The sequence below is a fragment of the Zootermopsis nevadensis genome, unplaced genomic scaffold, assembly GCF_977971745.1.
Source record: "Zootermopsis nevadensis isolate Lab colony 2312 unplaced genomic scaffold, Znev_1.0 Znev_ptg000002l, whole genome shotgun sequence".
NCBI lineage: Eukaryota > Metazoa > Arthropoda > Insecta > Blattodea > Termopsidae > Zootermopsis > Zootermopsis nevadensis.
Window position 1 is genome coordinate 6,817,099 of NW_028259134.1, and position 13,768 is coordinate 6,830,866.

Below are 13,768 nucleotides of genomic sequence, written 5' to 3' on the forward strand. Positions count from 1 at the left end.
TCCTTTCATGCGATTTATTTAAGAAGATATAAAGGCTTTAATTTAACCTCTGTTCGAACTCTTTTTCCATTACTTTCCTTTCGGACAAAGGCACTGCCAATTACTTTCTTCCTGATCGCTCCAGTAACTTTAATCACGTTACAAAAGGGATGTCATCTCCATACCTTCCTTTCGAGGTAGCTGCTAAATTCGGTTCCTGAGGAAGGGCATCTGGAGGGGGTTTCAAGAATACGCCGAGGAAAATTACAATGGGTCGTGTCTTTCTGGATAAAGACCTGGAAAGTAATAGGATATTCAGTTCAGGTAACCGTTTCCTGTGTTAAACTCCAAATCATATAACTGTGTAGGACACGTGGAAGTACAGCTCTAAGCATTTTAGACCATCCAACCAACCAAAAAGTTACGGGCAAGCGCCAGACATCATTCCTTGCTAGATAACATCATTCCTGCGTACGAAACGCATTGCTGGAAATGGTAAACAGTGTCTTACAACTGAAACAGGGGTGTGCTTACCCTAACGGGGGTTTTGTCGTGGCGGAAGCCTTGACTATTGTAACTAGGGTCTGCTGCTGGTGATGAGTTATTATTCTGTCAGATAACTTGACCTTCGTGCAAAGGATTTTGGTTCGATGTTTCTCTCGAATTTGGATACAGAAGAGGCAGGATCGCTTTGGCTGAAGGCCTCTGTGACTTGTGGGGGGGGGGGGGAGAAATCACTTCACCTATAATCTAATTCAGATACACAGAAATGGAATTATCCTAATGCCAGAAGCCAACGCAATAAACTTACGGTGCCAACAAACGGCGAAATATCTGCTCAAAATTCTCCACTCTGGTAGTAACGACGGACTCATTCGTGAAGAATTCAGAATAGTTCACCTATAAGATTAAGAATCAGTCATTATAAGCCTATTCACCGATGTCTACGTAGAGAACCATTGTCCGTGGACCTAAAGGTTCTCGAGACAGATGCCAACTGAGCCGAACTATCTTTCCTCAGTGTGGATGCGGCAATGGAACTTCGAGGTATAGTGTACGAGACGATATAGCCCACTCTCAAGCCATTGACGAGTTCTAATAACAAACAGAGAGAATATAAATGGGTTCTCCATTGTCTCCAATAGCAAGAAACATATACACGAAACACTTCAAAAAGGCTGCACAAGAACAGACTGATTAAAGAAATAAAACTGGCTTAAGTTTACCATATAGTTAAATGGCGAAATATAAACTGACACATTCCTGAATCACATAAATAAAATATAACCAACAATCAATATTACCATAGAAAAAGAGGCAACTCAAATATAGAAACATATTATCTTCATGACAAGTGTGAAAAAACATGAGTGACAGTACGGAATAGCTATAACAAGCACAAACAAAATCAGCTTAGAAACGGAATAAGTAACTTAGAAAGCCGCATTAGTACGTAGTGGAAGACCAACATAATTGAGAAACGACGTCCTCGACAAAGTTCTCAGCATGAAGATCCCGCCACTAAGGAAACTGCAAAGACACAGTGGCAGTCCCGCCCAATGGGGGATAGGGGAATAATCCGCTGAATCCGGACAAAAATTCGGAATACGAAGAGTAATCAGATTACAAACAAAGGTATGCAGTTTATTACGGAATACCGCAAGGCTTGCTCCACTATGGGATACGAAGTAACACAATGTGTGACAGGAACAGAGTTAATAACAAAAACTATTTCCGAGCCACCCGGGTGGTATAACGGCTAGCGTACTAACAATAAGTCAATATTCAATGGATCCCATACTGACCTTTATCACTTGTCACTAACAACATTAAACGAACAAAGACTGTCAGGACAACCAATTTCTGACAACGGAAGCAGAACCAAAATTCGAAAATTTGTGTATAACAAATATGTCTCAGACAACGGCGAAGTCCAACACAGTGTACCAAAATCACTCATCGCCTAATAATAGAGAGAGCAAGCATCTCTGAAACGCCGGAAAACTTCTGCTACTCTTCTCTACGCAGCAACACAGACTACAAGCCATCTACGTATTATCCCATTCGAGCGTAATCCAAATAGGACGCGGGGCCGTCTTTGTTCGTTTTCCCATATATTTCGTACTCAGTAAGAAGGGCTTAAACAGGTGTCATTCCTACTGACTTAAACCCTTCTTACCAAGCACCTATGTAGTTTACGAAGCGTCGTTAATGTATGAAACTATCTCACTCACAAAAATGCATTCCAAACACAATCCTGTTTCAATAGACCTGCTGTAAAGTGCCTTTAATTCTGATATCAAATTAACAGAAACCTCGATTGTTTGGACCTTCCTGATAAATTTCACATGAACATCTTCAGCGACAGTTGAAGATGTGTTTCAAAAATGGTTTCATGAAAGTGAAGCAGTAGACGAGATATCGTCTGCAACTACAGAGATATCTAACTTGATACTGGCACACACCATCTAAAAGATGGGATCAGCTTGCAACTGATTCGTGAGTGCAGAAGAAGACGATTATGTCGTATAAGATTATCAATTACTATCGCAAGTGTCAAAAGTAGGGCATGAAAAAAGAGACCGTTATACGACTTCAGTTCCACAGACACACAGTCTGACCCCATCCTGGCAGTAACAAGGCTTTGCTCTGAGTTTATGAAGAAACATTAAAGTGTAATGTACAATGTTTATAATCGGTTTTATATAAAAATCTCTTTGCTGCCATAATAAAAAAACACTCGAATTAAAAGTACACTGCAGACAGAGTTCGAGGTATGAGTTGGGTTACGTGGCAATGACAATGAAGTCCCTTTCCAGCAGCGTTACTTTACTCCACATATAACAACTAATACAAAGCATTCGCTCAACTGAAGAAAAGAATTTTATTAGTTATTTACCGGCAATTGCCAAACATGGCATTATTAGGTTCTACACTCTCCGAGAAGGAATACGGGGAAGCTTGACTCCGTCCGTCAGTCCATCCATTAGTATGCGGCAGCATGCTATAGCTTCATAACTACGAACGATTAGACGGGGTCTGCACCACAATTTTCGGGAGGATTTAATTGGGTCGTATTTACCTAATGTTAGACCTACATTACACGAAATGTACCTCTGTCTGAAACACGGCTCACCGTACAAAAATGGGTATACATGATACGAATTATTGATCTCTTTACCAAATGGAATTTGATGCGGTAAATATTTAACTCCATTTATCGGAGTCTTCAGAAGTTAGTAGTCCTTCAATTGATCAAGAAATTCCCCGCGTTTTATAAACCATGAAGTTTCATTGCCGTGAATATTTAGCGAAATGAAACCGAACACAGTGGTCGAGTGGTTAGTACTCATGGTTCGTATTCGAAAAGTAAAGGTTTTAAATCTCAGCCTGCATACAGGTTACCTACTTGACGACTTTCGTGGTTTTTCGCAGTCTTTCCAGGCAAATGCTGAGATAAAACTCTGCAATATGATGGGACAGTCTCCTTCTACATCTCTTCCAATTCACTGTTCATCACTCTTTCTGTTATCCAAAGTCAAAAATCTGAGATATTGACACCATCGTTAAATAAACTATAAATAAAGAAACATTCACAGGAAAAAGGTGAAAGGGATGTGGAGTGGCATCTGCAGTAGGATCAGATAATGTAGTAATACATGTGTATATGTTTGACTAAATGAACATCAAGCCCAATGGGGCGTGAAAAACAAACCGAAGCATGGGCAACTTACTACACGTTACATCGGATTAGTTACCGAAACACCAATGTACTAGAACACTCGGTGAAATTATTTTTTATTTCCCGAAGAACTGACCGTACGAGTTCCAATGTCAATTTACCAGTAAACCTAATCACAAGAAATCACCAACAACAAACTCTGCACAAAGTTAGAATGATTCATTATTTATATTCACAAAACCAATAAATCGTCTCGATCGCACTGTTGTTATTTCCAATTTTCCTTTTCCTTTATCTTGTAAATTGTATATTTCCATACATTTGTTATCACATACAGAGCCGGGATAGCTCAGTCAGTATAGTGACTAGCTACGGGCTGGACGGCCGGGGTTCGATCCCCGACGGGGGCAGAGGATTTTTCCTCTAGCCTCTGCGTCCAGACCAGCTCTGGGGCCCACCCAGCCTCCTCTACAATGGGTACCGGGGACCTTTCCCGGGGGTAAAGCCGGCCGGGGCGTGATGCTGACCACTCACCCCCATCTAGTGCCGAGGTCAAGGAAGAGTGGAGCTATACCTCCACTCACCCCAAACGCCTACATGGCGTGTAGTGGGACAAACTTTACTTTACTTTACTTGTTATCACATACAATTCAAGATCCCATATTGAATGGTACTTATGTTGATCCCACATCACAATTTTGCAAGCCCGCCACGTCAGTAATATTTGATAAAACAGATTGACTGTATCAAAATGCAGTTTCCAACTGCATGATATTCATACGGGTGTCAATAAAATATGTGTAGTACCCTCAATAACAAGACGACAGTGATTAAACCAGGTGATGGGCTCATGGACGAAGAGTTCTTAGCAACAAACATATTTTATGTAAGCACAGAACGACCAGATAAATAAGAATAGAGATAAAGGATACGACATTCTCACTCCATCCACAAAATTACTAGTTAGAAGCCATGAGACCAAAATGGCTACAACAGAAAATTATATGAAATTTGAGGTTTTTGCTAAGGTGAAAATGTCGATGTTAGTCTTCTCGTAAAAATGAAGTGAAAGGGAGATCCATAATGTGGGTGGTCCGTCTATCGTAGCTGTCAGTTTTCGTGGTTTTACTTAGTTTATTTAAATGTCAGCATACAACTTAAAAACGACGTATGTTTGCGTCCACAACCTTCCCAATTCAAACAAAATAATCCTCTCATTTAATGTAATACAGGACCTAGGTAGAGAATAGAACACTATCAACACAACTATACAAAGGGAATACATTTATTAAAAAATGATATGACTTAATTTTTACTCTGTACAAAGGCAACACACCTACACGTGAGCAATGGAAAGATTGTGGCTTATATAAGTGTACCACGAAACGTCTGCCAAACTTTGAGTCGTTATTCATTGGTTTGTTGTGAGCGAAAAATATTGTATCAACGTGGGTCGAAAGTTCACCCGCCATGTAGTTATGATGGATGAAAAGGGAATAAAATCAGACACGCGTAGATGAATTGAAATTATTGTAATCGAAAAATTAATCATCTGCATAAGCGTGGCTTTCTAATAACATTCAAACATGCACTGTGACATAACTTATGTTCTTCGGTGGCTTGATGGAAACGACGCCCTGCATTGGCCATGCACAAGCGATCTGGTTTCAAAACAGCAAGTATTGCTTTCCGTAAGCTGTCACCGTTGCTCAGAACAAGAGCGCCATAACACTCATTTCGAGTCCGCCATTTCTCCTGACACACAAAGTCTTTCACACATCCCCATAAACAGAAATGAAGGGTGTAAGGAATGGCGAACGGGAGGCGGACCTCCACGACGAAACCCAGGATTTCCATAGCGTCGATTCCAGCAGTATATGCCTTGTAAACCGAAGTGAGGCGTAGAACCGTCATGTTGTAGGACGTGTTTAATCAGACCTGGAGAGGAAAGTCGTAGAAAAGAAGTGCTAGCTCGTCCTATAGCAGACACGGGTAGTAGTCTGCTGTAAAACGTCCCTCAAGTACGAATGGTAAAACCAGTCGGAGGTCGATAAGACCGCACTACAAGTGCACGTGCCCTAAAAGATTGGTGGGGGACATAACGAAAATGGGAACAGATTTATTACATAACCATAAAACAGTTTATATTCTGTACCATTCATTCAAAATAGGTCAACGGATAACCACCCGCAGTTTGGCAAACGTTTCGTGGGACATCACGTACTTGCGCCAATACAGGAATACTCAGTTATTAAGGACTACGAGCTTCCATCCCAACACTAGATGAGGGAAGGCGTTAGGAAAATCATTGAACACCAATTCGTTTCATAATTAATTTAAAGCATTGAACTGCTGGACGATTAGAATTAGGAATAGTGATGGATGCGGAAGGAAATGGTCATGACGTCTGTTAAGATATTGCCAGGTCGTGCCATAACTCAGTTACTCGAAGGTTTCTCACCGCAGTGTCCCGGGTCAGTCCATGTTGGATTTGTCTCTAGTGACACAAGGGTAGATTTGTCTTTGAGACTTTCCGTCTTCCATTGTCACTACCATTCCATTGCTGCTCCGTATTCACCCATGTCTCTTCTGAGGGAAGGACAAAGGGCGCCTTAAGATCTTTAGACCCACAGCGACACAGTCTCACTTCACCGTAACAGAAACAATAAGGTTTTAGCCAGCAATCACTTAACGAACTTTGGCAAAGCACAGCGTACAGTACGACGCTGCTAGTAAGATGGTGGTATAACTAGTGAAGTGTTACGTATGGAGTGTCGCGCTGTATGGAGCAGAGACTTGGACACTCAGGAAGAAGGAACAGAAATACCTGGAGAGTTTTGAAATGTGGTGTTGGAGAAGAATAGAGAAGATCAGGTGGACGGATCGAGTGACCAGCGAAGAAGTATTGAGGAGAGTCAACGAGCAAAGAAACATTCTGCAGGCGATTACACGAAGGAAAGCTAACTGGATGGGACATATTATGAGAAGGAATGGGTTACTGAGTGATATCACCGAAGGCCAGGTTGAAGGAAAGAAAGGACTAGGAAGAAGATTGATACAGCTAACCGACGACCTTAAACAAGGAAAGAAGATGACGTTCCAGGAATTAAAACGAGAAGCCGAGAATAGGGAAAACTGGAGAGCTCTTTTTGGGCAGAGCAATGGACCTGTCGTAAGACAGAACACTGAATAATAATAATAATAATAGCGGGACTTCCAGATATGGGCGTAATACAAAACATCAAATAAATTCAACTGAAAAGTATTTAAAATTAACGTGTAAGTCTGGCAGTTCTTATAGCGAATATCGGATTTAGAGATGTTACTAGCCCGGCCACATTAGTGAAATGCCTGCCTTATTACTGATTGGACGACTGAGGTCCGTTTCTAGCAGCGCCTGTATTTTTCCATTCACCAATTCATTCGTTTCTGATATGGGCCAATGCAGCCCCCTATGGGTTCTTACGCAGAGCAGCCGTAGTATGACGCTAACCAGGAATGTGGGGAGCCTTACTCTCACTTAATACAAGTTTTCATAGCATGGTGCCTAGTTACACGGCCACTTTTACATTTCAGCTCATCTGCTGCTATTGTTTCTTGGTGGATACTGTGATAAACGTAAGAAAAGTTATATGACATCAAATGAGAAAACACAGCATAATTAAGTGTGGTAAGTTAAAGAAATTTTAAACAAATTGACCCAGTATATTTATAAGCTTTTTTAACTTCCTGGAAGTACTAAATAAAATCATCAAAAGACCCAAGAAAATGCAAGCTTAGAGTAACAGCTTTGAGCTATCGCAAGAATCTGTCCTTTGCGAATAGCACAAGACATCATAAATGCGTGGGGCGAATGCCCTTTCTGTGGGCGGGGTGTCTGGCGCATATATAGCACTGCGATAATGTCACCAAGTGGATTACCCACGTAGATGGACAGTTCACTGCGTATTTTCCAAGCAACATTCCCCATTCAATCTCATCTAAGCGCGAAAACCCATGTAGATTTATGTAAAGTGTCCTTTACTAGTGTCAGGTTTTAAGTTGAAATGGGATGTGCTGACAAATTGTAGCAGAGACCTCAACATCATTTTCACTAAAATTCCTTCAAAAGTAAATTTCGGACATAGATACACGCATGCACGCACAAGCGCATAATGCGCAATTTCAAGTCATTCTTGTTCCAACTTTTCACTTCTAACGCCTAGCTGTTTGTTTTGCTTAAAAACAAGTGATTTGAAAATTAATAAATCCGCAACAAGAACCACAGTTGATGCTGTACAGAGACCTGCCAGTGGAGATAGGATGCAAGTGCAGTGATCATACAATGTAACGGGGTTCTATTAATATTCAAGATTAATTTTAAATTTGTCAGGTTGTAAGCAGGTCTGGTGATGTACATGTACTGTTTCACGTAAAGAACTCTAATACCAATAAAGAAAGTCTGTTACGTCAGAGAAGGCATAAAAACTACAATTCTAATTCACCGTAAAACCTAATCCATTAGATTGACGTGTGCTTTTTATCTAACGACGCTGTACGTAGATTTAGAATAGCGTCTGCTGATGTAATGATTAATAAATAATTAATAAATAGAAAGAAAGCTGTCACGGTCAATTTAAGGTACTCTCTGGACATTTTCACGAAGGCTGAGAAAAACAAATTCTCATTCAGGACTGCCGGTCTCCGAGTCGATATTTAAAACTGGGACCTCCCGAGCATAGAGAAGGATTATCAATCCCTTGGGCGATAATTCGATGCTTTTAGAAACATTTACAACAAAAATTGTCGGACAAATTTCATTCCGGTTTGTAGCAGTAGCCACAGTCTTCTTACGATACCAAACGAAACTAAGGGATTTTTAAAAAATGGCCCATCGTACAAACAATTAACATGCCTACACAAATATATATCACCTTATTAGGAACAAGACACTGATCTGAAATATTTTTAAATGATAAATATTTGCTTTCCTTCATGTTTCTTCAAAATACACACAGCCACAACATTACAACAGCCCAGTGCATCGACTACAGACGCCCCTACAAATTCAATGAATGAAATAAAGGTATTTTAATAAACTAAACCATTACATACGTCAGCACTGGTACTTAGTGAATCAGTTAAACTAGTGCAGGTGTTTAAAATAACCACTATTGGCTTCGTGGCATAGTTGACAGCGGTGAGCTAATGACTGTCAAGCGGCGATCAAATTTGCAACTGGGACGGCTGTTGAAGACCGTTCAATTTCTTGCCATATCTCTTGAACTGTTGCTGGTTTTGCACTGTACGCCGCGTCCTTCAAGTAACACCACATGGAAAGTCTGGTGGGTTTAAATTTGGTGATTGTGTGAGGGGGGGGGGGGGGGGGGGCTCATCAGATCCTCTGCATCGTATCCATCGGCCGGGAAAGTGTTGTCAAGATAGGCCATGAAATAATTATGGTAATGTGGGGAAGCCCCGTCTTGTTGATACCACATGGCCTCACCAAACATCTGACAAAAGGCGGGAACAGTTCTGCATCACAATGTGTAAACATTACCTTTTTTAGATAACCTGCATATTAATAGCTATGAAAACCTTAAATCGTACACAGATATTCAGAGAATTCAACAGCAATTAAAATCGATTTTGGAACAGGATTTTTTCTTTAAAAAGACTCTATGATCATGCAATGCAAGTAATTATCATAACAGTCATTTAAAACAAAATACAAAATTTCCGATTAATAATAACGGGGGATATTTTTGATATTCTTATTAAACAAAGAGGTTAGGAGACCTTGAAACATAACCCTATATTGCAGGCTTTTCATTGTATTCATTAACCAGTTTGTAATATAAAGTCAAGGTCATTTAAAGTTACGCTCTTCCGTCCCCAACCAGTTACCGATAAACAACAGAATAAATAGGAAACACACCAAAACATATTTACAAAACACGTTGACGTGTTTCGGCAACACTTGTGGAATGAATAGAGATTAGAACACAATTGCATCGTTTGCTCTGTTAAAAGGAATAACAATAAGTATGTAAGTCAATGAATAAATATGTTGATGAGATTAGCGTATGTTTTTTATATTGACTTTAAAAAGTACCGTCAACCAAACAACAATTGTCTGTTGTATGGACAGCAGAGTCTATGGTGACAGGTTACAGGAACAATTTGCACACATTGTGTAACAAACTTCAAGAGCTGAATATTAAGTCCGAAACCGGAAGTGATGCAAGAGTACAGCTGGCGTCATAATTTAAATGATCCGTAATTTCCTTGTATTTGCCCGTACGTGGCTTATCTGTAACTCCATTAAAACAATTAGGCAATCTATATCAGATATTTCTTCTGTAAGTATACACATATCTCTGCCTAATTTGAAAAAAGAGCATAAATCGATGTCCCTTTTTCCAAGACATGGGACCAAGTCCCATGGAAATTACGGAGGTGACTTTACTTCGGTTCGTGTTCCATGTTAATTGGTAGACACGTCGGTATTGTAGGGGACTAACTCTGATGCAAAGGTCACATTTGCAAGTTCAAGTCCTGATGTCATAAACCTTTGAATGTATACGTTGTATTCACAAAGATAGTCATTTAATCTGCGCTCTTGTACATTATTCAACTACATGTATACCAAATTTCTGCGTAAAACTCATACCGAGAGTTTTTTTTATTTTGTAGTGTTCTGTCTGCCGACAGGTCCATATGAACAGGATCCTTCCATCCTTTTCTCGGACTGGGACCTGTTCATATACGTTCTTGGCAGATGATCCAGAAGTGGTTTGCCATTGCCTTCTTCTGTGTGTGAATGGGGTAATTGTTGGGATGCCACGGAGAAACCGGGGAAGCCCCCGGAGGAAAACTCCGTGTTGCCTAGACCACGGCCTTGCCCAACACAAGTTATAAATTCGGGCACCGCCGGGAATCGAACCCGAGACCCCAGGATTACAAGGCCAGCCTTCTAACCGCTAGACCACCGTGGCACGGTTATACCGAGAGTAAGTGCAAATAAATTCAGAAAAATGTAGACTTTGTTGTTTGTCTGTAAAGCGTACGTACTCCAGTAACCTTTCAAAAAGTACAAAGTAATAGTCAATATTAGCATTGTATTCCTTGTTCTACATTGGCGAGGTCAACGGTGCGACGGAATCAGTTAATAATTTGTTTTTACGTGATTTCTCCTGAGCCGACATTTTTATGTAAAGGCTCCCTATTCTTATCTTAATGGAGACAAACCACTTCAGCAAAAACAACTTAATAATTGTTTTATTTTGTAAAGTATACGAATGAAGTCTGTGGATGAATCTCAGGGGTTCTGGATGTGAAACAGTTCCTTCAAGGGCTAAAGTACTAATTCATATCTTGCATAAGTAATTCCATTAATCATGAATGCAAAAAACAAGCAATTGGAAGTGGAAGTAATTAAAATACGATTACGGTTTAAAACTTAATCACTGATATAAACATTGATTTACGTATGGGATGTACGTTTGCTCTTCTCGTAGTCGGTTCCTGTAACTTAATATTTCTCTAAAGAAGCTGAAAGACTGGTCCAGCAGAAGGGTCGTGTGCAATGTTGTTACAATGAATGAGAACAATTTTCCTTCGCTTCAGTTAAATATGAAGATGGAGAGATGGCTCTTACTGCAAATTGAGAGAAATGTGTGCTCAATTTACCGTCAAGTAAATTCAGAACATAAATCTGGTCCGTTTCTGGAGTAGCAGTTTCTACTGTCTGAAGTTAAACGACAGATCTGCAGCGAAAGATAAGGCCACATGAAGATTCTTCTTTCTTAGAAACTACGAGAAATAGTCAGTCTTGGTCCAAATAAAGTTCCACATAAATAAATTCCAAAATAAAACGAGCAGGACTACGGGCTATGTTGGACATTGCGAACATTCTGAGGCAGAGTTGATATACGCTACGCTACTGCAGTTGACTCAGATCCTCTCTGCAGAGCAATGAATATCACACTAACTTTTCGCCATAGCGAGATTTGAAGTTATCACTACTGTAGTAGGCAGATAATAAACGATTCACACTGTTTTTACGTGGGATATGGGAGTACGGACCGACCTATGCTTGAGGTTAATTTAGATTTCAATCAAACATTTAAGATACTTGTGTAGTTAAAATGATAGTTAAACAATATTACAGGTTGTAAACTATTTTCTATACTTAATAAAATCCATAGAGCAAAATTATGCACAGGATTTTATGCAGGAGCCATTTTGATACGCAGGGACGGGTCATTTTAGTTTTTGTAGGATTTGAGGTTTTCACGGAGGTGAATTTGAAGATGGCTGACTTCTGGTTTGTTGCGCCGTGTAGTCTGGTAGAAGAAGTCCTTATTGCATCCATCACCATGGCAATCGCCCTGATGATGGAAGCAGCAAGAACCTCTGAAACGTTGGCGAAGATCTACCAGACTACACGGCGCGACAACCCAGAAGACAACCATCTTCCATTTCAGGTTTTGTCCAATTTTCTTTCGAATGAAATTCTTTCTGTTTGATGATAGTTGGGAGACTATTACGATGTATTACCATTAAGGACTATGTTTGCACTTATGTGTCCCTTCGATTGGTAAGACCACGAAACTATGTACACAGTTTGATGAAGCTTACATTGACGTAAATAATCCCAACTTTGAAACCCTTATTCACCTTCAATAAAACTTAACAGGTGGCTGGATTTTTATTACCCGTACCACACTCGCAACATATCGCTTCCACAATGGCAGTCACATGAACACAGTCAAGGCCACACATTTCCATACAGCGACTACCATTAATAAGTGTAATCATTCAAATAATCCTTCTAGGCAATATATGCATCTAAATTGCACACGTACATACTTTATTTAAAGAATGAAGCCCATATGCAGATACCGGGTACCCAGCAGCACACACTTCGTCCTTATGCTTAAATCGTTGCGTCCTACTGTTTGGATAACAAGTAACAGGCGTGGTGCGCTGTCAACTCAACTAAGGTGTTAATGAATAAACGAAGATTATTAAAACTTGGTGTTGTATAAACACTACGTGTTTCAGCATTTCGCCATCACCACGTGTCTTTGTAAATATAACGTCAAATATTACTGCTAAAAGATATATCTGACAGATGCTATGAACCCATACTTAAAATGCATACACGAGGTGCGATCGAAAGGTTTTCAGACTGCGCGTATAAAAACCCGTACACTTATCTCAGGTATTAAATTCATCCATCACCCTCGAAGTAGTTCCCCTGGGAGTGAACACAACGATCCCAGCGCCGCTGCCAAGCCTGGAAGCATCCCTGGAAATCTTTCTTTGTCAGCCTGTCAAGCACCATCTGCGATTCTCCCTGAATCTCTTCTATCGTCTCAAATCTCCTTCCCTTTAGCTGAATTTTTATCTTTGGGAAGAGGAAGAAGTCACACGGATCTTAGAAAGGAAGCTGGGGTCGGTTCTTGCAAGATCTTTGAGCTCCTGACAAACGAGAAGTCGATTCTGCTTCTGGTCCTCAGACAGGATGCGTCGCATGTGGAGTTCTTCCTTTAGAATCAGCTGACAGGTCCCATAGCCTATCCCAACAATGTCGCACAAGTCGTTGATGGTACGACGTCGATCTTCGTGAATGGCCTGCCGAATCTTCGTAACATTTTCGGGCGTTGTGCTCGAAGATGGTCGTCCAGAACGCTTGTCATCATCGACAGAGGTTCGGCCATTTTTAAAACGTGAATGCCACACAAACGTTTGTGCACGACCCATTGCGGACTCCCCAAATGCTTGCTTTAGCATTTCATAGGTTTCCGTAGCCGTTTTGGCGAGTCTTTGGCAAAATTTGATGCACACTCTTTGTTCATGAAAATCCGCCATTCCGAAATCGCAGGAGGGTCGGTGTAATGCACTACCAAAACGCCCGTAACCAAGAAACAAATGCTAATTCGATGATGCCCCCCCTAGCGGCAGAAGCTCGTACTACATCCGGTTCGCCCTCTATTGACACAGTCTTGAAACTTTCCGATCGCACCTCGTATGCTAAAGTTTTAAATGCTAAAAGTAAAGATTTTAATAATAGAATGAACGGTAAAATATCACAATACATAGTATCAAGATCAATATTCA

General features: G+C 40.5%; 1 protein-coding gene across 7 annotated transcripts in view; it reads right to left on the reverse strand.

Annotated features, from left to right (window-relative positions):
* The window catches only part of LOC110830504 (dual specificity calcium/calmodulin-dependent 3',5'-cyclic nucleotide phosphodiesterase 1), a 686,314-nt gene that overhangs the window by 377,415 nt on the left and 295,131 nt on the right, over window positions 1–13,768 (reverse strand). The window lies entirely within an intron of this gene.